We start from the raw sequence: 23,462 nt of genomic DNA, 5'->3' as shown, positions 1-23,462 counted from the left end.
CAAAGAAATGTTCAGGTTGTTATTTGTAGTGTGACTTGTCGATTGTATTTTTTTCAAAATAACTAACATAATAAGAGGAAAGTATTTTTTGCGTAGCCCTTATGCATTACAATACTAAACTCAAAAGTGTATCAAAGTGTATGTTTTTGGCTTACGAGTTTGTAGACTCAAAATAGATGGAGTTTTGATGCATCTAAAATAAGAGTAAAAAAATGTTTTTTCTGTTCTTGACCTTTGACCTCAAGGATAAAATTCCTAATTCTCATCTCAGTCTTCTTTGTAATTAGGAGATCAAAGCTACCATCTAATCTTTTGCATTTATTCCGTGAAGTGGATAAATCATTAAAAAAAACATTTGAAATCCTTAAAGTTGCATTAATGAAATTTGTACTGGGAAAAAAAAAAAAACTTTTGGAGTCTGTTTCAAAGACAGGAGTGTAAAAACACAAAATTGGAAGAAAGATGAAGGTTTGACAGACTGAAAAAAAAGTAAAGGAAGACAGGAAAGACGTCAGAGAAGAGTAAAACCTTATGGACTGATGGAGACTGCTTATCTTGAGTCCAGGTTTATCCAGATCCTTTAGCACCAGCTTTTGGTGACTAAAAGCCTTTTCAACGAATTAAACGAATTAAAAGTATTCACTTCCCTTACAGATCCCTTCTATTTTTGCATTTTGTCACAGTTACAATTCAAATAATTTAAAAAGTTCAACAATTCTATATAAAATATGAGTTTCATTTGCTGAAATGAGTGACAAAAAATATTTAACTTTTTATATTACATTTTTTTTAATATGTGCCTGTAAATGTTACAGATAAATTGAATAACTTTAATCAATCCAAAAGGTGGTTTTAAAAGGATGATCAAGTGAAAAGAAGCCATACTAACCAATCGGAACTTTGACTAGGCCACTCTAAAGCCTTCATTTGTTTTTATTTGAACCATTAAGAGGAGGGAGGGAGGGAGGTAGGTCTGTATAATATTTAATATTTTCCCCAAGTCTTCGGCATCATAAAGATGCATTTTGCAACATGTCAGGCAGAAATTTATGTTTTCTTTGGTCAGAAGTCACTTTCACCTTGGAAGGCTCCGATGGACGCCATGTTTGCCCGTTAGCTGACCCCTGGATTGTGGCCAATGATCTGTTGGAGTAATTTTAGTAAGCCAGCCACTTGGAAGGATCCATGTTTTATCCATGTTTTTGATTTCTGCAGATCATGCCGGCGGTTCAATGATGTTCCAAAGCATGAGAATTGGCTTACTTGTTAAAAGATGTCAAAGACAAGCATGTTCTATTTAGGTGGTATCCAAGATCAGCTGTCCAAATACATTTAGTAAATCACAGTTAACTGATAATTTGCTGAGGTTTTTTTTTTTGTTTTTTTTTTTTTTACAAATTTGCTCGGTTGGCGTGGATAGCTCATCTTACTTCATTTTTTAAAAGTTATTTTTTAAGTGCAATTACTTAGGAAGCAGCTCGACACAAATCATCTTTTTTTTTTTTTTGATTCATATACAGCCTTGGCTTATAATAAAGGTCATAAAGCAGATAATGTCCAGATGTCTGGCAGGATGAACAAAAAAGCAGAAGAGAATTAAAATAGTTTTCTTCCCAGGATACGACTGATATTCATGGGATCGTCCACTTATTCAGTAAGAAAAACCTTCTACAAAGTGGTAGCAGGGAATATTTGTTTCCAATCATTTTAAAAGATTTCTTAAGCACACAATGAAAAAGTGCATCAATGGTTGCATGAGATATTTATTGGTTATCAGCTTCTTAAATACAGACATACCCAGTAGAAAATAGACAAGATATGCAATGCCTTTCACACAGAAACACTCCTTCCTATTCTGGCATTAAGAAAAATAATTCCCGCTGTGAATCAGACAATGGACTATTGCTGTTCCAGACAACTGGCTTTTACATTTTTAGTAAAAAAGAAACCTTACAAAAAGAATCAGGCTCCTCCAAAATACACTTGAATTTTTCTTACATATCTAATAAAACACATGCACAATTCTTGCTATGAGTGTGATTAGGTTCTCACTTCCTGTCTAGATGGGAAACATTTAAGCAAAAAAAAAAAAAGAGTAATTATCACCTTTCAAGAGATTCCCATGTTACCTACTCAACCTCTGCTTGAACTCCAAAGCTCAGCCGTCAATGATTTACAAATGCCAAGACTGTGAAAAGAACAGTTCCAGTACAAAGGTGTAAAATCAACACCTTTTATTAAATAACCCATAAAAATACCAACCTAATAACCCATACTTAAAGAATGAGCCTCATTACAGAAGCAATTCACTAAACAGGGAGGAAGGTGTCACTACACAGAGGGAGGAAGAGAGTGTAGAGTGGAAAGCCCCGTGAAGGTTTCTGGAGGGGGGGAACCGGAGTGAATATGAAAACTCACGGTGCATCAAAATCTCTGCAGATCCCCTTTTCAAAGCCATTTCAAGACAGCAGGAGCAGCTTTGTTCCTCTGCCACCTCGTCTCACTTTCTGCCCATTTTTGGCCCAAATTCATTGTTTTAGGCACGGCTCCCTATCTCCGCTAAGTCTCAGCTGTCTGCTCTTCGCATTCCTCAGCCATAAGTCGCAGTTTTCTTCCCTCACATTCTGGAAAACAGGAACACGGGCTGGCAGAGAGTCACTGTATCAAATCCGTTTGTTGGTTAAACCTTTTCAAAAGTGGAGCTTGGATTAGACATGTTTTAACTGCTGCTGGTGTTCACAAAATCCAGACCAACTCTTGCTTGCGTTGGTATCCAGTATTCATCGACAAGCCAAAGAATATTTTGAAGTTCACCCAAGGGACACATAGGCTTTAAACGTCAGAATACATATACAACCACTAAACCCGTCTTCTTACAAAAGATGACAGAATAATACAAGCTTTCAAAAAACTTAAAAGGTGCAAACCGGTGATGACGTCAAATATCACTTAAAACGACGTGGAAAAGACGACAAATATAATAAAAAACAATGTGTGTGTGTGTGTGTGTGTGTGTGTGTGTGTGTGTGTGTGTGTGTGTGTGTGTGTGTGTGTGTGTTCCAGAGAAGCCTGGGAATCATCTGCACAGAGGAGAATTGAGAAAATGTGGCAAGAAGGAAAAGCATGACCAAGTAGCAGATCATCTGCTATGGCTGTAAATCACACTAGTGCTGAAATCTACAAGCAGGGCAGAGAGAGAGGAGAATGAGAAACAGAAAGGAGGAACCAATGTGTTTTAGACTGGAGCAGCATTCAAAGGTCGTTGTTAACGTTGATTACCTCACCTTGGTGTCTTATCACTGTGGCTTAAAACAATGGAAAATTAAATGAAAAACATTTGACTGGCAGTGTGGCTCTCTCAATAATTCAAGTCATTTAGGAAAAGCTGTACATCCTGATTTTGTTTTTGCTTACATGAAAATTGTTTTTGCTAAATGCAAGGCTAAAACTAGACTGACGAATTATTAATCCATCTTGTAAAATATTCCTGCCCTGATTCTACGTGGACAACAACACAGAGTTGTCCTACTTCCAAAAAAAAAAAAAAAAATGTAATCAATCCTTAAATTGGACTCTGTGCAGTTTCCCAGCACATCAGCAGCTGTCTAGACAGAGAATGCAGTGCAGGTCACGTAAGACACAGAGGAAGTGAAAACCAAGTAAATGTGGAAAATGCAGTTTCACAGCCTGTAAAGAAGGTTTCCAAACCGTGCACATGAAATAGGCTGTGGCTTTTGATAAATTAGCCTAGCAAAGGAGTTGAGCTTAGTCAGGAACTTCAAAAGGATTCATTTAAAACTGTCTGTCAATTCCAAAAGAGATTTAATCAGCAGCGTCAACACCAGATCCAGTTAAATTAAGATGATTTGTGGCCAAGTAAGAGGATAAAAAATATATATGTAGGATAAATACTTGCACAAAATATTTCATCAAAGAAACTGTTACAGATAGACACCAAGACAGATGGTGGAAAAAGTAAATGCTAAAGATATAAATAAGTCCAAATCTGAGTTCACAAGTTCATCTGGAAACGCTTTTCTCTTCTCTCTACTTCCCTCATCTCAACTCTAAGATGTACAGTATGTTCAGTTTCCACCGAAGAGGCAAACAGCACAAATATCAAAGATTACAGCTTTCTGTGAAGTGTGTGTCCGCTTCCATGTGCCAAGTGCCCGTCCATGAAGCCTGATTTCCATAAGCTACCTGCACCTGATGTAGACATTTCAAAGCATTACCATTTAGTCTCTGTGATCAAAGCTTCACCACAGACGAGTCTCCGCTTTTCAGCACCTCTGTCTAACCGCAGTTTGTTAAAGTGAAAACCTCAACTGCTATTTTGAGAGTCAGCTGGTCTGTGGGGAGCCTGTTGGGATCCAACCGTGTGGTAAAAACTTGATAATGAAAGCTATAAATCACAGTTCCCACATATCAAGCCTCAGAACTAATAAAACTGGGGTCCACAAGAGCCTTATACCAAAAAAAAAAACCTGCAGCTTTCCATTTTGTTTTCTTTACAACAGCTCACACCATAAACCACAGCAGTAACAGAAGTAGCTGTGGCAGTGCCAGGTTGCAATAAGGGCTCTTGGCTCTTGTCTCGCCTGGGACAAGATCTCCAAGGTGATTTGGAGTAGAGCAGCAACCCAAGAAAAAGATGTTTTTTCTCTTCTTCTAAAAACACCTTGCCAATTTCAAGTGCAATCTTCTCTACCTTTACACTGGGACAGAGATTGTAATTTAATTCTGAGTAATTACATAGAGATAGATTTTAACAAGCTAATTTATTGCTTTTTTTTAACATACAAGAGTCCCGAGCCGGAACATTAATATTGTGTTTCCAGTACACCTGTAAATCTGACGCACAACAACAACAAAACTGCTTTCCCTGGATCATGGGGGAGTTGAATTGAAAATGTTGCTTATTTTGTTTGATTAATTACAGAACCTTCAATTAACTCATTAAAACATTTTAATTGAGTCTCACAACTATTATACATACACTGTGCCAACATTCAATATCCACAATATGTATTTTGCACGACTGTCACCATGCAAACTTTGCTAGCTGTACAATGAGAAACTTGCTTAACTATATCAGCAAACTTGTTTTTTTTATCTCACAAAGTCATTAACATCGCACTCTGGGCAAGGAAAGTTAATCTAACAAACCAAATATATAATTTGCATGCAAAACTGACTTGTATGGTGATTTGATTACATTTATAGCTCTTAATGAATCCAATCTTTTAGTAGTAACAAAAAATGCCACTTCTTGACAACCGTAGCACATCTTTGCAAACATAATGTAATCTCTGCAGTTACCCAATTTTTAGCCACGAGTACAGGATCCTGCATACAACTGGTATTTCTGGAGTAGTGTAAGCTAGAAATATACCATTTCACAATCCAACAACAGTTCTCAAAGAAATGCTTTCAGCTCAAGGTAAATAAGAGAGGGATGTGTGAGGAATGTGTGCACAAGCGCTTTTAAACCCGACATCTGAAAACACAATCCCTATACTTATAGCAATTAGCCCAGTGCCTTGTTCTCGCTCTCTCTTCCCTTTGTCTGGTGCTTTCAAACCGTTTGGCGTGTCAACACAACAAAGGACCCGGTAGCATCATTACAGGCTGAGACAAAAACAAAGCCTGGCACGTTTTGCACGAGAACAGTTTGAGTTAACTAAACAACTCAAAAGGAGGTGAGATGACAACTGTATACAAAAGCAAGCACAAGTTTTCAAGGTCTAACCAACAGGAAATTACTGTTTTATAGGCTAATGTTTCCTGCAATAATAAAACCCTATTTGGTTGATGTTCATTCATTCGTTACTTTTGAAACTGAAAATTTTCAACTGCACTGTTGAAGAAGTGTGTGGTTCATTCAGGCTGCAGGAGAGAGAAAACGCCAGAGTTTCAGCAGATAACAGGAAGGCTAACACAAACACACCGATGTTCCCTTTTGAGCTTTCAAAGAAACGTTATGGATTTGGAATGGCAACATTTTGGAAATTTCAGAGTTAAGGTGAGGACAAAAGAAAAATTTCTGTTTTCATCAAACTAGCCACACTAAATGTGTAAATGGCTAAAGTAAAATTTTAAGACTGCATTAATAATTCTTTTAATCATTTTAATTTTGAGAAAATGGTACGGAAAAAAACCATTAATCATCAGCTAGAATAAACATTAAACGCTGGTTTTAAATCTTAAAGAGATAAAATAATTTAATAAAATCACTAGAGGCAGGTAAAAATAAAAATGCAAACAATTGGTCAATAAATTAAAATGGAAGCGTTGCTTATTCCCGTCATTTCAAATTTGACGCCAAGCTAATAAAAATATTATTTCAATCTATATTTTGACAAATTGCAGGAAAGTGGAGTTAAAATATTTTTAGAAGTTTCTAAATCATGTGTACTTGTGTGAAAAAAACATTTTGTATAAATAGCAGCTACAACTAAATATAAAGTGCATGCTTGAATTATTTAGGCTTTGCCAGCCAAGTGGCAAAATGCTATGTAAACCATCTGAGCAAAAGATGCTGAAGAAGATTGACATGTGCATGCTTAATGGTCGTGAGAAAAGAGTATAGAGAGGTTCCTTGATAAACGGTGCTTTTAAAAAGATGAGAGGGCAGTAGGATTAATGCTGCAGACAGCAAGCTCCATGACACTTTGACAGATGTGATGGTGTGCACCTCCCAAAGTGAAAGCCTCTTTGAATAAAAGGGTTACTGCTATGGTTTCTGAGCAGTGCCCTCAGCCCCAGAGCTCAAACCCAAAGAAAGGGTCAGGCTGTTGCTTGACTACCGGCATTTGGGGCTTTTCTTGGCAAAATAAAACAATTAAGTGCGAGGGCTGAATATTCTTAGGCTTCACCTTTCCCACCCTCCCACACAGTCACCACTCTTTCAGTATTAAAACTGACTCTTTTATTGTTAAGTATTTTACTATTTTCAAAGTTAAGTGTTTGAAGTTAGTAGCAGATAGAAAATACTATATATTTTGAAAAGGAAAGTGGGAAAGCACCTGCTGCTGGCTATCAAATTCCTGCTGACCTTTTTTTTTTTAGTTGAACCAGATTAAAGCTGGAATGATGTCAATGAAAGCAAAACAAAGGAAATGAGTTCCTGTTGGGACTTTTAACAGCAGTGCCAGAGGCTTTTCCAATAGGTCCTCTGTCTTCCCTTTAGATCTTATTGTGGCCACAGCCAAACCAGAGATAATCCAGTCAAAGGTTTTTACACAGAAACAGGTCTACCGGCCTTGAAGTCATTTACTAATCATTTTTGGAAACTGAAGGCACTGAATTCACCGTACTAAATCAGAAAAACTAATTAATTAAACTAACTAAGATCATAAACCCAGAGTCTTCTGTCCAGCATTATTAAATCACGGTTTACCCCAGTGTATTATAAGCCTGGCGGGCCACCAGACTTCACTTGCGCCCCCACCAGACTAAGCATCACTTATTTATTTAAATCTTTTTAAAATGTTTGCATTTTTTAAGACTTTATAGTTGGTGTTCTGGTATTTATCTTCCAATCTTTCAAAAACACATAATTATCAAGTGATATTTTCAAATTTCCTGTCAACAAAAACATTTTTTCACTCAAAAACTCGAGCCGCTGGAAGAATGACTGCCCTAGCACCCAACCACCAGGCTTAGCAAGCTTTCTGGGAGAAACCTTGTGAATGATGCTAATTTAAATTGCGTGTAATGGCAGCAACATCTACAAACAATTGTTTTCTACAGAACAGTATGAAAAAGGCGTTTCTTGTTGGCTCATTGCTCCACTTTCAACGAAGCTGCATGCACAAGAATGTGTTACATGAGAGAATAACATTTATTATGTTAAAAAGAAAGAAGGGAAGGAAAAACAGCTTCTAATTACTGTTGTTAGAATACTGCATCGTCATTAAACCCCAAGGTTTCTGACAACACAACAACGGTGCCGCCATAGCAACAGAGTGCTGGAGGAGCAAAGTCGGCACTGTGGTTTCAAGCTCTGCTCGTTCGGCTGACTACACGTGATCGGTGCAGTCCGTGTAAATCCGTTTGTTGACCTATACTCTAATCCAGATCATATTCTGACGAGCACAGGTGGACACATCAGTCAGCTTGGCTGGCACTCCTTCACCCATGGGCTAAACAACAGAACGCAGCTGGGTTCATCCGATATTATGTAACCCAGCACCACCCCCGCAGGCCTTGTTCACACCATCTCTCTCCTCCTACTCCACCTCCCTCTTGTGCACCATTGGCTATTTGAAAGGATAGGTGCATTGAGAGACAAGTGTGCTCAAATAGCTGAAACTTGTGGGGATGTGCAGGGAATAATTGAAAACGAAAACTTCAAAATGATGCTTGAGCACAAAAGGGAGCGCTTATTAAAAATTATGTTATACAAGAACAGGAAAGTGGCTTCTTATTTCCCGCATTTACACATTGTTAGGTTCTCATTACATGGCACTACATATCCAGATTTAAACTCTGCACACTGCTGATAAGTACATTAAACCATTATTATTTCTAATACTGATTCTGCCATTATCCTAAAAAACTATTTTGTTACCAAGCAATAGTACCCAAAAGTGGAATAGCACCAGTTGCCTGGCAACATTTCCTTATTGAATCTCATGTCAGGAAGCAATGGTGCTTTGAGCAACTACCCTCTAGATACTTTTCTCATCTCTGGTACAGACTGTGATGTTCAACTACAATCATCCTATTCAAGTCATCGTAGAACCTATTATAGCTTTAGTGACTGTATGATTTCTAACACAGGCACAAACTTCATTTGCAAAGCTATACAATATTCAGTACATTTCTTTATGGAAGGAAAGCAATTATTCTTTGCACCCTGCATGTCAGTGGTAAGACTACAAAACACAGACATTATGAAATGTAAGTTGAAGTGAGTACGTTCATTGTTACATTGCTTCAAAAGCAGCTTTTTATGATCAAGTTCATGCAGAGATGTTAAAGGGCTCCTGACAGTCGTTTCATTAAAAACCACCCGGTGGGGCCTCAATGAATAAGCTTTCCCTTCCACAAAAGTCTGTCGTCATTAGAAAGTACCACCAAGGCAACAAAACTCTCCTCTGACGAGGCAGTTAATGAAAACCATCAACATCCACAAGCCACTCATCAAGCCTTTCTCTCCGCCACGGATGAGACCCGACGGAGGCATTAGTTGGGAGCTGTCAGAAGGCTACTAAAATGGATCAAAGCGCTATGAGGTAAATCTGCTCCAATGACCGTTTGAAGCATCAACGGCACGGAGCGGCCCACTCGGTCTGGGTGATTAAGTAGCATACCATGATGGCAGGGTGAGATCTATAGGAGGCAGGTGCAACAAGGAGGGAAGATTTTTAGAATGCAATGAAACAATACTAACTAAGAAAATGACCATTTTGACAAAGAGCTGTGTTAAAAAGTCACATTTCTTACCGTTCAAAGTCATGCACTGTTATCAGTTCAACATCATGGAAACAAACACAACTTTGTTTGCTTTCTACAACCTCGACTAATAAGGGAACACAAAATGGCAGCAAATCAGACCATGTGGGAGACCAACTCAAAATATGAAATTTTGTTTAGAGGATTATCATTGTAAAAGGTGCTGTTAGCTGTTATGATTGGTCCCTAATCAGAATATGTAGCAAAAAGTGGAAATCTGGATTGTGTTTTGAATATTTTCTGGTTATTTTTAGGCAGTTTTTTTATTGTCTTAAATGTAAGCAAATGTTTCCAGTGGATATATTAGTCACATAATATAAAGGTTGTAATATATCACAAATATTGTAAAAGACTGTTTATAATGTAGTTAGTGTCAGAAATTCACATTTTGCATGCAAATTGGATATTCAACCTATTTGTTAGACTAAATGTACTACAGTGGTAAGCGACCATAACCGCTATGTGAGATCCCTTCTAAAAACATCCTTACATTTAACAGTACAACAACAAAATATACATTAATATGCACAGTGGAAACCATCGTAGCACTACCGCAGACGCTAACATCTTTGGTCTTCCTCTTTGCCACTCTTGGAAGTACTGATAATCGGTGCACTCTTTGGCTTTTCTTGCAAACGTCAGCCAATAGTGTGTCAAACAGCACCACATTCAGGTATTTCAGCTTCTGAAGGGGCATTTTCTTCCAAAAAATGCCCCTTTGAAACACAAAGAAAAATCTCCTTACATGTGAATCTAAGCAGGAATAAGCGGGGATCCACTGAATTTCCCAAAGTATTAAAAGTCACAAAAGAATCTGAAAAATTGCATTGAGAGATGAGAGAGTAAAATGTTAATTTGTTGCCACTGATATCAAATTCTAGCATGCAAATTGCTATAAAAATGTGTCATCTTAAAAACTAATATTTGATTTGATATAACCACAAGAAACTACTAATCTGTGTTAATGTGAGATTTATTTAAAAAATAAATAAATATGACTACATATTACGGTAGTATCTGTAACTGGACATGAATTTATGAGCATTAATAAGTGGTGCAGCTATAAATTAGTAATTTTTCTAATCAAAAAACCAAGCAGAAGCAAAACTCTGAGCCAAAAAAAGGGAAAAGAGGATAAACGTAACTGAAATATAGACCTGGGGTTTCTAAAGTCCAGCAATCCAAAAGGGCTGCCCTTTGATTTTGCCCGTGTTAACATACATATTAAGGAAATGGATACCTTCAAGTTTTTACGATCAAAGCAAAAGTTCACGTTCTCACCTACTCAAAGGTCACCACAGTTAGGACAGCAGGTGGAGGTCATTTCTCTGCTGCGTCAGTCTTTAAAACCAAACACTTCAAATCGCGCTTGTTCAAATAATCATTAACTAGTTCAGTAAATATTTTAGGAACCTTTCTAAACCAGGAAGTAAATGTACAACTCTGTGGTGGGGACAGGTACCCTTTAAGAAGGAGCAGGGTGGGAAGTGGGGCACACAGATTTCATTGTTTTACAGCATGCTGAGCTTCAACAGAGAGGAAAACGGTGAGGTCATCCTTGTGTACACACAACACTATCACACATTCCTCTGAGTGTGAATGCAAACCTGAGGCTCAGCTGAAAATGAGATGAAATTAATCTAGTAAATGAATGATACCACATAACATTTGCACTTTAAAAAGCCCTAAAATATGAAACGTAACGGCAGCAGCCAAGGACATTTTCCTACAAGTCAAAATATTATTTCTTGGAAAGAAAACTGAAAGGTTGCAACAAATCAGTGCAAAATATTATACAGTGACTGAGCATCTTTTTCCTGTTTTAGTTTCCGTTTCTCTCACCTGCAAGCCAGATGTTGTAAACCAATTTTATTTTTTTACCCCGAGTTTGTCTGCAGGTTAAACCTATCAAGTTTTACTATCTGTCCTAAAGTAGGCTTGTCTGTCTCAAATTTACAATCAAAAGTGAAACAAAAACCCTAATCCTGTTGAAATTTATCTGCAATTTCAACTATGATAATGTTACCATTTTAATTTTACTAAGCACAGTTAAAGTGTAGATTATCAGTAAATTACAGAATATTTTCTTTTTTTTTTAAATATGAAATAAGAGTAATGTGTTCCGTTTCTAAACAAAATGATTTTAAGGACTTTTAAATATCTTTCAAAAGCACTCAATGTTGTGCTAAACATTCACATTAAACAGTTTAATGCCAACCTCTCTGGCTATTAATATATTGAATTATTTTTCATTCACTACACAATTACACACGTTTCAGGTTAATAAATATGGTTTAAGTGCGACAAAAATGGAATTCAGAAAAATAGAAAAAGTCGGAAAAAACGGAAAATAAAAACGGAAAGAAAAAAAAGATGCTATAGAGCCCCATGATTAAAACTTACTAAAATCACTTAAAATATGAAAAGGTTTCAGAAAATCTGACTGATCCATAGGAGTTATGGTTTTTATTTTTGCTATAGAGAAAAATAATCTCATCTGTCTTGAACTGTCATGAAAACTTTACCAAATGAAAAAGAATCCTTGCTTCATCTCACAACGATTACTCATGGACACATTTTTGTCCAATTCAGCTTCAACGTTTTGATTTTTCACCTGATGGAGATTGAAACATCCCAACCAACAGAACAGCCTGCAGCCTGGAATGCAAGTGCCATAAAAGTAGTGAGAGGCAGATTGACCGCTCTCAGCAGGATCCCTCAGTGTGCTCATGGAGCTGCAAAGCAGGAAGACTGGTGAAGGTTCAGCCAAAAGCTGTTGCAGCCCCCAGTAAATCAAACAGGATTTATGCGTTTTATTAACCATGGCACAACGCACGACCTCCTTGGAACTGACAAATCCAAGATGTCTTCAATTATTAGGCTCTCTCGTCGTTGAATGGTGTGCTGCTCACAAAACGATGCCTTCGGTGTGCAACCAGCCTCGTCTTTCAGCTGGCATTCTGAAAATAATACCTGCCACATGTGATTTGGTAAAGTGTAGACAGTCACTTGACGAAAAAGAGTGTAGTCTTTACCCAACATTCCTGGACAAATTAGTTTACATAGGGGCTCTTTTCTGAAAGTTTAAAAATCTGTAACTTCTCATCTATGCATAAACTAAACGTCACAAAAGTAAGTTGGATTTGAAAGCGTATTTGCAAAGTAATCAAATGTGTTTTATCAGAGGCCAACTAAAGTTTTCGGTTTCTTTCAAAACACAAGAAACTAACTATAGTTGACATTTCATCAAGTAAAAAGGACGTCTGGGGCTCTAGGAGAACGTGTAGGTATTCAGGGATGTCGATAATTTCCTGTTGAGATTACAGGAAAAGATTAAGAACTCGATCCCAACTCTAGTAATTAAATAAAGCTAGTCGACTGAAGCATGAAAGTAAAAGGTTTACTTCAAAGCTGTTCCTCGGATGGTGAGCGTTTGCCAGCAGCGGAGAGTTCTTGTTTTGACAGATGTATAAAGCAACAACCCACACTCCTGTGTGAAATCTTTGATCCAGTCTCCTAACCCTCCCCAAGCGACATCACCAGAAACCTCAACTAGCCACAAGATTATCCGTTTGGTTTGTTGAGTCTTAGTGAGGCGGGGAGAACAGCCCAGGGGGAAAACTCGAGAGCTACATTTGATGTCAATTACCAGATATGTAATCAATCAGTTTCAAAGCTGGAATAAGGTTAAAACCTCCATGCATCACCTCTGTATGTGGAGAATGTCTGCACTGTGTGGCATGACAGAACAAGACGGGATGCATTTTCTACTGGTTTGTTTCAGTTTTCGTTTTTCCCACTCAGATTTTGCAATATTTCCCACAAAGTCAGATGATACTTCATGGCAGCCCAGGGACGTTTTACGGGATGCGTTTTCCCCTTTCAGTCACACTCATGTCCCTGTCAGCTGCCGTGCTGCTCCTAGTCCCCTCTGCCACTCAGTAGACAAACTGCTGAAGTCAGCTGCCACTTTTCTTGGTGTAGCTCTCTGTGTTTTGATCTTGAAGCATGGGTGTGATGTCCTCCGTGGGTGCTTAGAGAGCCAGCCAGAGAAACTTTCACCCACAGAAAGGCTTCACGGTATGTTTAAAGTAAAAAACAAAAGGCGTGAAAACATTTTCCACAAAGTCTCTAGATCTAGCAACAAAAGTGTTTGCAAACTGCAATATTTTCCAGAAATAGATGCACTTAAATTCAGTTTGTGCAGAGGATAGGCTAATTTTATCTCCACGTGTGTGAGAAAGAGGAAGGTGAAAGTGAATGTTTGCTTTAAAAATTAAACATCATACTATGAGACCTAACTTTAGCAGCCACTACCAGTCTCTCTCTCCCCTCAATCATCAATATATAAAGTAGTACAGTGACCTGAGGACAAGCAGGGAATCAAACCAGCAGAGCAAACAGTTGCCAGTTTTTTCAAAAGGAAGACAGATTAAAAGAAAGTGGTGATTTTTTTCAGTATACATTTGGAATGACACTTAGCGATATTATTGTTTTTTGTTGCTCAGGTCCGAGGATGGCTGCATTGGTTGCGTGTCAAAAGAGAAGAGAATGCTGCTGCGTTTTACCCTTGCACTGACTTGCTTGGCATTTGCACAGAGATCAAACTTAAAATGTATTAATTTAATTTTATATACTTTACTTTTTCAAAAAGCTGCTGTTTTATATTTATAACTGCTGGCTGCGTTTTTTTATTGCACCCTGTTTGTTGCTCAGATAAGGGGCACGATATGCACGTTCCGTTTTGTAGGGGGTTTTTTTCAATCACACTTAATGGTGATTATTTACAAGGTGCAATCGTTGTTATGCAAACTGCATTTGGGAGCAGATTTTTCGAGTTCCAAAAGGAAAAAATTACCATTGTTCCCTGTCGAATTTTCAAAATAAAAATTACATCAAAAGTCTGATTTGTTTATTGCATTTCTTAAATTTTATCAATGCAACGAAACATGACACATCAATATTGTGATAGAAGTTAAACTTAAAGCACCATCGTACAACAGAGTAGTCACGTGGTGTGTCATTCCCTCCAGGACGCACTGTAGGGAAAATAAACATCATAAATGCTCATTATGTACACCTAGTCCTTTTGATAGTAGACCAACACAGCTAATATAGACTATTAAAGCCTTCATTATAAGTCTTATGTAAGGTTTTTAACTTTTTGCATCTCCAGACAGATTTGGTTTTTTTTGGTCCAATATGGCTCTTTCAACATTTTGGGTTAAATTGAATGTACAGGGGATAGAAAGCATAATGTTTTGCCTTTGACCTGGAAAGGACTAATTATGAGAAAATTGGTCAGGTTCAATTACTGCTTGACTGCTTGGTGTCATTGCTATGCTTATTATTAAAACTACTCTTGAAAATAGTTTCTTGAGCCCAAATTTGTTTATCTATGTGGTAAAAAGTAAGTACACCGGTTTTCAACTCTGAAATTGGAAATATCTGGAAAACTAAATATTCTCAACAGGTCTGAAAATTAAGTAAATAATCCTTTGAGGAACAAAAGCAAGATTAAAATAAGGTAGCATTTAATATTTTAACCAAAGTGAGGGGGGAAAAAACAAAGCTAACAAATGCACCGTCAGGTATTATTTTTCATTTCTGCTAATTTGCACCAATGCCGATATTTAAAATAAAAAAAATATCCCAATGATTTCCAGACCTTCTAGAGAGACATTAGCAATTAACAATCCCAAACGGGTGAGAACAGCACTTCTTTCACAAATACCATCACACACAGCCAACAGTAGCAACATCCTTTTAGTCATACACCACGACAGAAATTTGAAGCTCTCTGCTTGGAAACAGATGGTGAGACAGTTGGTAGGAATTTCAGCAACGTTCCATAGCTTGCTAGAAGTTAAGCTTTACAGTTTTTGTCCTCAGTTGTGTTCTTCCTATGTCATAACCGAGTCAGAGAGGAGATCCCAGGAAAACAATCAGTGTAACTAAATCGATAAACCTCAAACCTTGACCTTCAACATATTGCAGATATTCTCATATTAAGAGTTTTAATACCGAGTACAAATATCAAACCTCAGTAACCAAAACGAGCTCCTCAAACACCTGCTTTTCAAATCCAGCACTAATCCAAAGTTAGATCCCCACATTTAGCTCACTGTAGAAACCATTATTAAGTTATTGCTCAGCCTAAATTATACATCTTGTAGCAAAAGATGGAAACCTTGGTCACCAATTAATCTACATTTAACTTTTAAAAGCTTTTTCCAGTTTTTCTTGATATGTTTCATTAGATTTTGGTATGACAAACAAGGTTTCCCCCAGAAAACGTGCTAAGCCCGGTGTTTGGATGCTAGGGCAGTCATTCACCCAGCAACCCGTCATGTTTTTGAGTTAAAAAATGTTTAAAGTTGACAGAAAATGTTTAAATATCACTTAATAATTATGTTATTAAAAGATAGGAAGATTAACACCTAAACACCAACTATAAAGTCTTAAAAAATGCAAACATTTTAAAAAGACTTAAATAAATACGCAATGCTTAGCCTGGTGGGGCCACAAGTAAAGCCTGGTGGCCCGCCAGGCTTATAAAACACAGGGAAACCCTGACATATCTCAGACTCATTTGTAATAACTAAACATTAAAGTGCTGTTTTGCTGTAAATATGCCCTTATCTTGTTGTCTCCATCTGCACAATATGTTCCCTCCGTTTGCTTCTGCCTGGATTTGCCTGCGCTCTTTGTTTCATGATGTTCTTAAGAGTTTTTCCTCATCTATCACAACTGAAACCGGCAGTTGTTTGATAATCCATCACTTCTATCCACTATAATCCACTTTCAATTGTAATTAAGGAGGTATTTAACTAGACGTACAAAAAATGGGAATAGCAAAGAGTTCCAACATCAGATAAATTTTGCTTTTATGGGTTCACTACTTACTTGAATTGGGTTCAAGTAAGTGCTTACCCCTTGTACCCAGTTTTTCTATTTCCAGCAGCAATGAAAGCCGTTGTCAAAGCCTCAGCAGCGCTTCAGTGCCATCCTTTCCAAAATGCTATGGATCAAAGAGATATGCAATTTCACATATCAGAGAAAACACTGCAAGGGTTGTTTGCTGCGAGAAAGCGAAGAGCAGGGCTTCCACTTCAAAAGAGCACACAGATAAAGTAATCTGAGCAAAGCTACATCCATGTCTTTATGTAAACTCCTTTGTTTATGTTTTGAAACATTTAATATTTTGTTGGAATTTGCAAATTGACCAAAGCGGTTTGTTTGAGCGAGTAATATGAACCGGTTAGTCGTTTTACTATGATTCTCATTGTTATAATTGGGCTAAAAATATATTTTTTTTTAAATATTTATGCATTGTATGTCCAGTTAATATATCAGCTTTAAAGTTTCTACCCTCTTCCTTTTATTTTTATGTCAGAGTTTATATGAAATTACTTCCAGCATACAATTTTTGTGGTTGATTTCATAAAAATCAACCAATAATTTAATATTTGAAAACAAATTCCTCTCTTTAGCTACCACTCCTACTATACACCATCCATCAATCAGAATAAAGATGTTTATAAGATAACCAGATATTGGAATCAGATGAGTCTTAATAGATCAGTACTCAACAGGTCAAATGTTTTTCTTTGTTAAATGCATTCAAAACCATTTCACCAGTCTATCAATGCATCACTTAACAGTAAGTACATTTTAAAGTGAAACTAATTTGACCAAAGAATAAATATGATTTTTTTTTTAATCAAGAACTACGACATTTTTTTCCTTCTTTTACATGTATTATTCCTTGGAAGAAAAGAAAATCCATAACCAGCAGAAAGAAATTGGTACTAACGAAGAAAACCCTAACCAGGTCATCACCAAACAAAACCTTTTCTTCTATGTTTTCTCCAAACTTCTGGGACAGATGTCATATGTGACAAGCAGAAATCTGTCTACCAGTTCCGATTATCAAAATTCAGAATAAAGAGAATAAGTGGGAAGTTCAAAAGTGTACAAACAATATAAACCCAAAAGATGAGTGCAGTCCGCCCAAAAAGACTGATGAGAAAGTTTATGAAACGGAGAGAAAAAGGGGGTAAAATAGGGTGAAAGTTGTGGGTAGAAATGATGAGAATGTCAGAGTCCTGGCAGGCCTTCCCTAAGAGGAAGAAAGCGAGACTTGAGAAAAAGACACTGGCAGAGATAGAAAAAGAGAGGGAGGGATCGTAGGTGGTAGAGATGGAGGAAAGAGCAACAGAACTAAAACAGTAACCGCGTGGGAGGTCATAAACAGGTGAAACCCCATTATCAGCCACTGTTAGTGATGCATTGCATGTGTGTAATAAAAGCTTCAGCTGCAGAGTTGGCTTACTGAAAGGTCCTCTTTTTCTTTTCTTTTTTTTTCCTGAAGGAACATTTGTAACATTCTCCACATGCACAGCCAAATACCTCGTCTTCTCCAGTACAAAATCAGAAGCATACGGCATCTGAAACTAAACTCAAAGATTTGGCTTTCAAGAAATAACCAAGGTCCTGAGAGATTAAAATGAGATCCTCTCCTGTGCTTAAAATAAAGAGCGCTCAAACCCTTTTAGAGGAAGGTTTCAGCCATCTCCAGCAGCCTAATCAAGGAACATTAGCAGATAATTCAGATATTCTACATCACCAGGCCTTTAAATAATCTTTTAACTGTCCATCAAAAGCCCTGATACTTTTCTCTTTTCCGTTTTCCCACCTCCTCCTTTATTCGCCAGCTCCATGTGTGACAGAACATGCGCGCCTCCACCTACACAAGCAATTTCAGCAGCCTACTTAATATTGTAAATGCGACACAGCCCGCAGATCGGCTCAGCCTTGGTATTCACCGACTCTCGCCAGGCAGAGCTGATGGCAGCAAATCTTTAACAGCTAATGTGTAAAAGTTTCTCAATTTCATGCAGAAAATTCTGCAATGCCACAAACCAAATGCATTCCAGGACGAAAAAAAAAGAAAGAAAGAAAGCGTTGGCAATGCTGCAGCTGTGCTTTAAGTTGAAAATTATACCCTTTCCAGTTGCCCACAGAACAGAGATGTCATCTTTTTTGACATGCTCATTTAGGACTTGTCAAAAGAAGGAAGCAGAATGCCGCTGCTGTGCATGCTGGCCCCCTGAAGGGCTGGAGCTGGTAGCCTGAGGGAAGACTCCACAGGTGGACAGGGCAATAACAACAACAGAAAGAGCATCTGTGGGGGGTCCATTTACAATGAACATTCCTGGCAGGATGTCATCAAAGCAGAGAAGAAGCAAACTTCTGCAAATCCAGAACATTTGTAAATTGCTGCTTGACGAATACAGTTCATTTCTGTCAAATAACTGCATCGTGAAAGCTTCTACTCAACCCTCTATTGTGGCATTTTCCATAGCACTTTTCAAATCTGTCTAAACAGACCGCCATTTTGATTAATGATATAGGTCTTGACAGTGACCAACACTGAGACAAGTTGCTGCAATTGCCATGCAAATTCGTCACAGATTAAGCACGACTAATCACACTTTCCAGGAATTTATCTTGCAAGAACTCACGTTTGCGTCTCTGTCAAATTGCAACGCAGTTTAGCACCTTACAAGACTCCAGCAATTTCTTCTTACGATAACCTGATGTACACCTTCGCATAAGCATTGCTCAAAGTCCCAAATGAAAGAGACAATCAGCGTGATGGAGACAGACAGGAAACCCACGGCAGCGGTTGCGATTTGCCATCGCAAATTGTGCTGCAGTCACGGAATGACTTAAACAAACAATTACCATTATCTTTATCCGTTTTGCACCATTTCCTGTCTCTTTAGGAGCAAGGGTGAATCGTCTTCATTTTCAGAAGTGCTGTGCGTTAGGATGATGGACCTGGAAAGGGACCGAAAGCTTCTCACCGCAAAAAGGGCGCAATAAATCAGAGAAATTAAGCTAATTGATTTAGACCGTAGCTAACATGCACGGCCACAGACACGCGGAGTTACCTGACCGTTAGCTCAACTTTTCTGTTTAGTTTTATCCTCCAATTGTCACCTTAAATTGATGCATGAGTCGGTTCTAAATACGCAGAAACGCTGACAACATAAGGTTTCCTGTGGCGTTTGTGTGTCAACGTGAAGACCCAACAGAACAGAGCCGTGAGCATACACTTACCTTTATTCATTTCCACCTTGTCTGCCTCCTTGGGAAGAAGAGGGGGAAACCGCTGGTCAATAACGGGAATAAATAAACCGCGTCTGTAATGTCTGATATGTTTAACAGAAGAGCAGAAATCCTGAGGGAATTCTGCACCTCTTTTATCTGCCGCTCCGTGCGCTTCCCCAACCGCCTCGGTTTGTTCAAATCAGAAGTTCATCCAAAGTTGCAGCGGTTCGCTCCGCCTCGCCACGACGATGAGGTCACCGCCTCTCCCCCCTGACGTAATCTCGCGATACGCCTCAACGGCTCCGTGTTTCTCATTGAAGGCATTGTGTGCTCTCGCGATATGACTGTGAATGGACGGTAAAGGACGAATGGGCAAACCGCTGGGTAAAAGATGGGCTAGAGGGAGACCGTTGCTGTAGCAACAGATTCGGATGCAGCTCTGAGCGGTTTCTGTGGTTGGTTTGAGGGCTGATCAGCAACGCCCTGTGTACAGAGAGAGAGAGGGCAAAAACTTGATAAATACGGAAAAATAAAAACTTTTTTGTTTTTGTTTTACTTAAATAACAAATACAATAGTAAATGCAAATGAACACAATGTTTTAAGACATCGTTTTTTGTGTATTTGGACTATTATGTTACACATTAGGTTGCAAAGCTTTCATAGATGGAAGGTTTTGGGCTTAAACATAAAAATTTCTGCATTATTTTTTTTTATGTTCTCCCTTTGCATGCATTGGTTCTCTCCAGGTACTCCAGCTTCCTTCCACAATCCTAAAATATGTCTTACAAATTAATTGTAATACAAATGTGTGGAAGTTGTTGTTGTTTGTTTGTTTGTTTGTTTGTTTGTTTGTTTGTTTGTTTGTTTGTTTGGTTGGTTGGTTGGTTGGTTGGTTGGTTGGTTGGTTGGTTGGTTGGTTGGTTGGTTGGTTGGTTGGTTGGTTGGTTGGTTGGTTGGTTGGTTGGTTGGTTGGTTGGTTGGTTGGTTGGTTGGTTGGTTGGTTTTTCTTTAGTGGAACTGTGCTGAAAAGTAATTAATTGTGAATTGTGAATCTTATCCATAGCTTACCCAATATGGTTAAAATGTTCAGGTCTTCTAGTAATTATCTTGTATCACTTAATTTACTCAGCAATTAAAGTCAAACTTAATTAAAACTTTAGCAAAAATAAAATCTCATATTTGGATGTGTCTCAATTGAGTAAATAAATAAATGATATGATGTCTAAAGTGTATTTCTCAATGTTTTTCTTCCATAAAAGCAGATGTTGGATAAAACATGATGAGACAATGTCTGTAACCTATTAAGATGTTAAAGTTGATGGAGTTTTTTACATTGTGCAAGCCATGCTCCACCTCCTCATCAACAAAATACGTCATATAAACCAGTGGTCCCCAATCCCCGGTCCGTGGACCAATTGGTTCCGGGCCGTGCAAGAAATAGTGAAATATTTCCGTTTTATGTCTTATTTGAGTCTGGAGGATCTTTTATTTTGAAAATCCTTTAACCGGATTCTCTTGGTTACTTGAGCGCCAACACTGAGGCCACAAGCAGCAAAATGAGTAAGAAACAGATCAGATGTCTTTGGCAGTGGCGGAGCCAGAGGGGGGCCTGGGCCTCCCCCCCCCCCCCCCCCCCCTGTCATCTGATTGGCCCCCCCCAGTGGCCCACCCAGATGATTGACATGTAACTGTACATTTTTGGAATCATTCTAAGTCAACCTATTATGTAAAGAAGAAAAACAATAATAAATATATGAAAATAAAATGTATTAAACTTTATATAAGTCCATGTGATGACATAAATAAATAGATTTTTATCAGGCGCGATACCAGCCTTCTTTATACTTGTACTCATAAAAACTCCTGGATATTTCAGTTGTGCTGCGCTGTGGTGCAACTCAAAGCCTAAAGCACTTCATACCTGGTGGTGATGGTAAAACACCAATAAGTTATTTACTGATCCTACGCAAAAAAAAAGAGAAAAAACCGAAGAGGGGCCGACAATGTTCGTAGTTTGGAGCCGAGGTGGCGCTAGAGTTTTTTCGCTGTCCGTCAAAGAAAAAAATCATTTTATTTCCAATTTCCAGCAAACAAAACATTTATTATTTCTCTGCGAGAACGTTTTTGAAATCAGGTAACATTTCACGAAATGACGTGATTAGAAGACGGCAGAACTCTGGTCGTTTCCTGATCCCTCAGCGGGAGAAAAACCAGCAGAAGCGGATCTGCTGCTGGACGCTCCAAAGTCTCTGGTCGGTTAAAGCGACCAGATCAGAGATGATTCTCTGACAGATATTGTTCTTATAATGATTAATAATGAGCTCCACGATGTTCTCTGTGCGTAAAGTTGAAACTGTCTGCGCACCAAGTGGTCAGCTGCGCTTGATCACAGTCTGGACAGAAACCAGCGAACTGCTCTCTGTTCTTATCAAGATGAGGGTGAGGAGGGAATCTGACATATTAACTCAGTTAAGTTTTTACTGGTTTTGTTTTTAAAACACCATTAACGTAAGCAGTGTAACTATATATTGTTTATTTGGCGTTAGTCGTCTCATGTGTGATTAATTGGAGCGTAACGGTGGAGCATTTATTGCCCAGCGCACTGCGCTTGTTTCTGTCTAACGGATCTGCACTTTAATTTCTTTCCTCTCTCAACAGTCAGCTGTTATTCCTCTACAATAAGTAGATCAACACAACTTGATCACACATTCTCTTTAGGTTTTCTCTGTGTGCTGCAAACTCATTAAATGTAAACTCATGAGAAGCCCGAATCACAATCAGGCAGATAATTCTGGTCCGACCCGAACTATTTTTACCTGTCAAATTACCTGTCCAAGCAGAGCTTCCTAACCAAGGTGTCCATAACTCTTCAACACGCTATCAGCTTCCGGTCAGAAAGACGCATTTAGTTCAGTCCATGAGATGATATTCAGAAAGGATCTGTGAGTTAAAATTTTCACGAAAGTAAAATGTTCGTTTTTGTGGCGCATCTGTATCTTATTTTGAAGGGATATGTAAACGTTACCATAGCGACCAGAGTCGGAGCGTTTGGGCAGTGGTCGAGAGGAGAGGAGATGATAGCTTGTGAGTCTTAAGTCTGGTTTAGACGGAAAGATTTAAGAAATGTCGGCCGATTCTCCAAACCTCTGTGACCACAGAGCTGATAAAAGTCCAACAGGTTCGATCGGTTCGTGTGTCCAAGGCAGGAGCAACACGAACCGATTCCAGTCACGAACATCCCGATTCCAGAGGATAATCCAGCTAAACCCCCAACATAGCGGGAATTTAGAATAACCAAACACGGATGACGATGTAGAAGCAATAGTGACAGTTTGTGGAGTCATTTTAAGAGATAAAAGACGTAACAAAAAGAAAAGGCGGTGGATAAAAGACGACGGAAGCAGCCGCTCTATTTGCTGCACTATGATTTGGAGGTGAATATGTTTTTTCATAGTTAACATTTTTAACTGAATAAACATAATAATGACCTTTAGATTTAGATTTAATAATAAACATTTCCACATATCATCTCCGACATCCACCGGACTCAGTTGCGCTAAATGTCAGCTGTTTGGGACACGGCGCTTTTTGATTGGCGCTTTTTACGTCACCGCGCTTTTTGATTGGCTACCTGTCACATGAAAAACCACACAGATAAAAACTCCAAGACAACCCAAATTGGGTATTCAGGATTTAGCGGGAACACCAACAATCCCCCACACCCCGGGCCGCAAAATTTTCAAAGTCTTGACCGGTCCGCTGTTGGGGACCACTGCTCTAAACGAGGAAAAATTAAATATGTGTGTGAGCATGCTCACACACATATCATCTCATGGATAAAACAGGGCACTGAAAAAAGGCACTCAAGGTTTTTATTTTA

General features: G+C 38.4%; 1 protein-coding gene across 3 annotated transcripts in view; it reads right to left on the bottom strand.

The window, feature by feature from the left end:
- The window catches only part of sipa1l1 (signal-induced proliferation-associated 1 like 1), a 79,416-nt gene extending 59,589 nt beyond the window's left edge, over positions 1 to 19,827 (bottom strand). For all 3 annotated transcript variants that reach the window (XM_008397398.3, XM_008397400.3, XM_008397399.3), the window contains exon 1: positions 19,591 to 19,827. The gene's annotated coding sequence lies outside the window, so the exon portion shown is untranslated. The remainder of the gene's footprint in view (positions 1 to 19,590) is intronic.
- Positions 19,828 to 23,462: the final 3,635 nt, after the last annotated feature.

Source organism: Poecilia reticulata, chromosome 21 (assembly GCF_904066995.2).
Source record: "Poecilia reticulata chromosome 21, P_reticulata-male-v2, whole genome shotgun sequence".
Classification (NCBI taxonomy): domain Eukaryota; kingdom Metazoa; phylum Chordata; class Actinopteri; order Cyprinodontiformes; family Poeciliidae; genus Poecilia; species Poecilia reticulata.
This window is presented reverse-complemented; position numbering and strand designations above follow the sequence as displayed.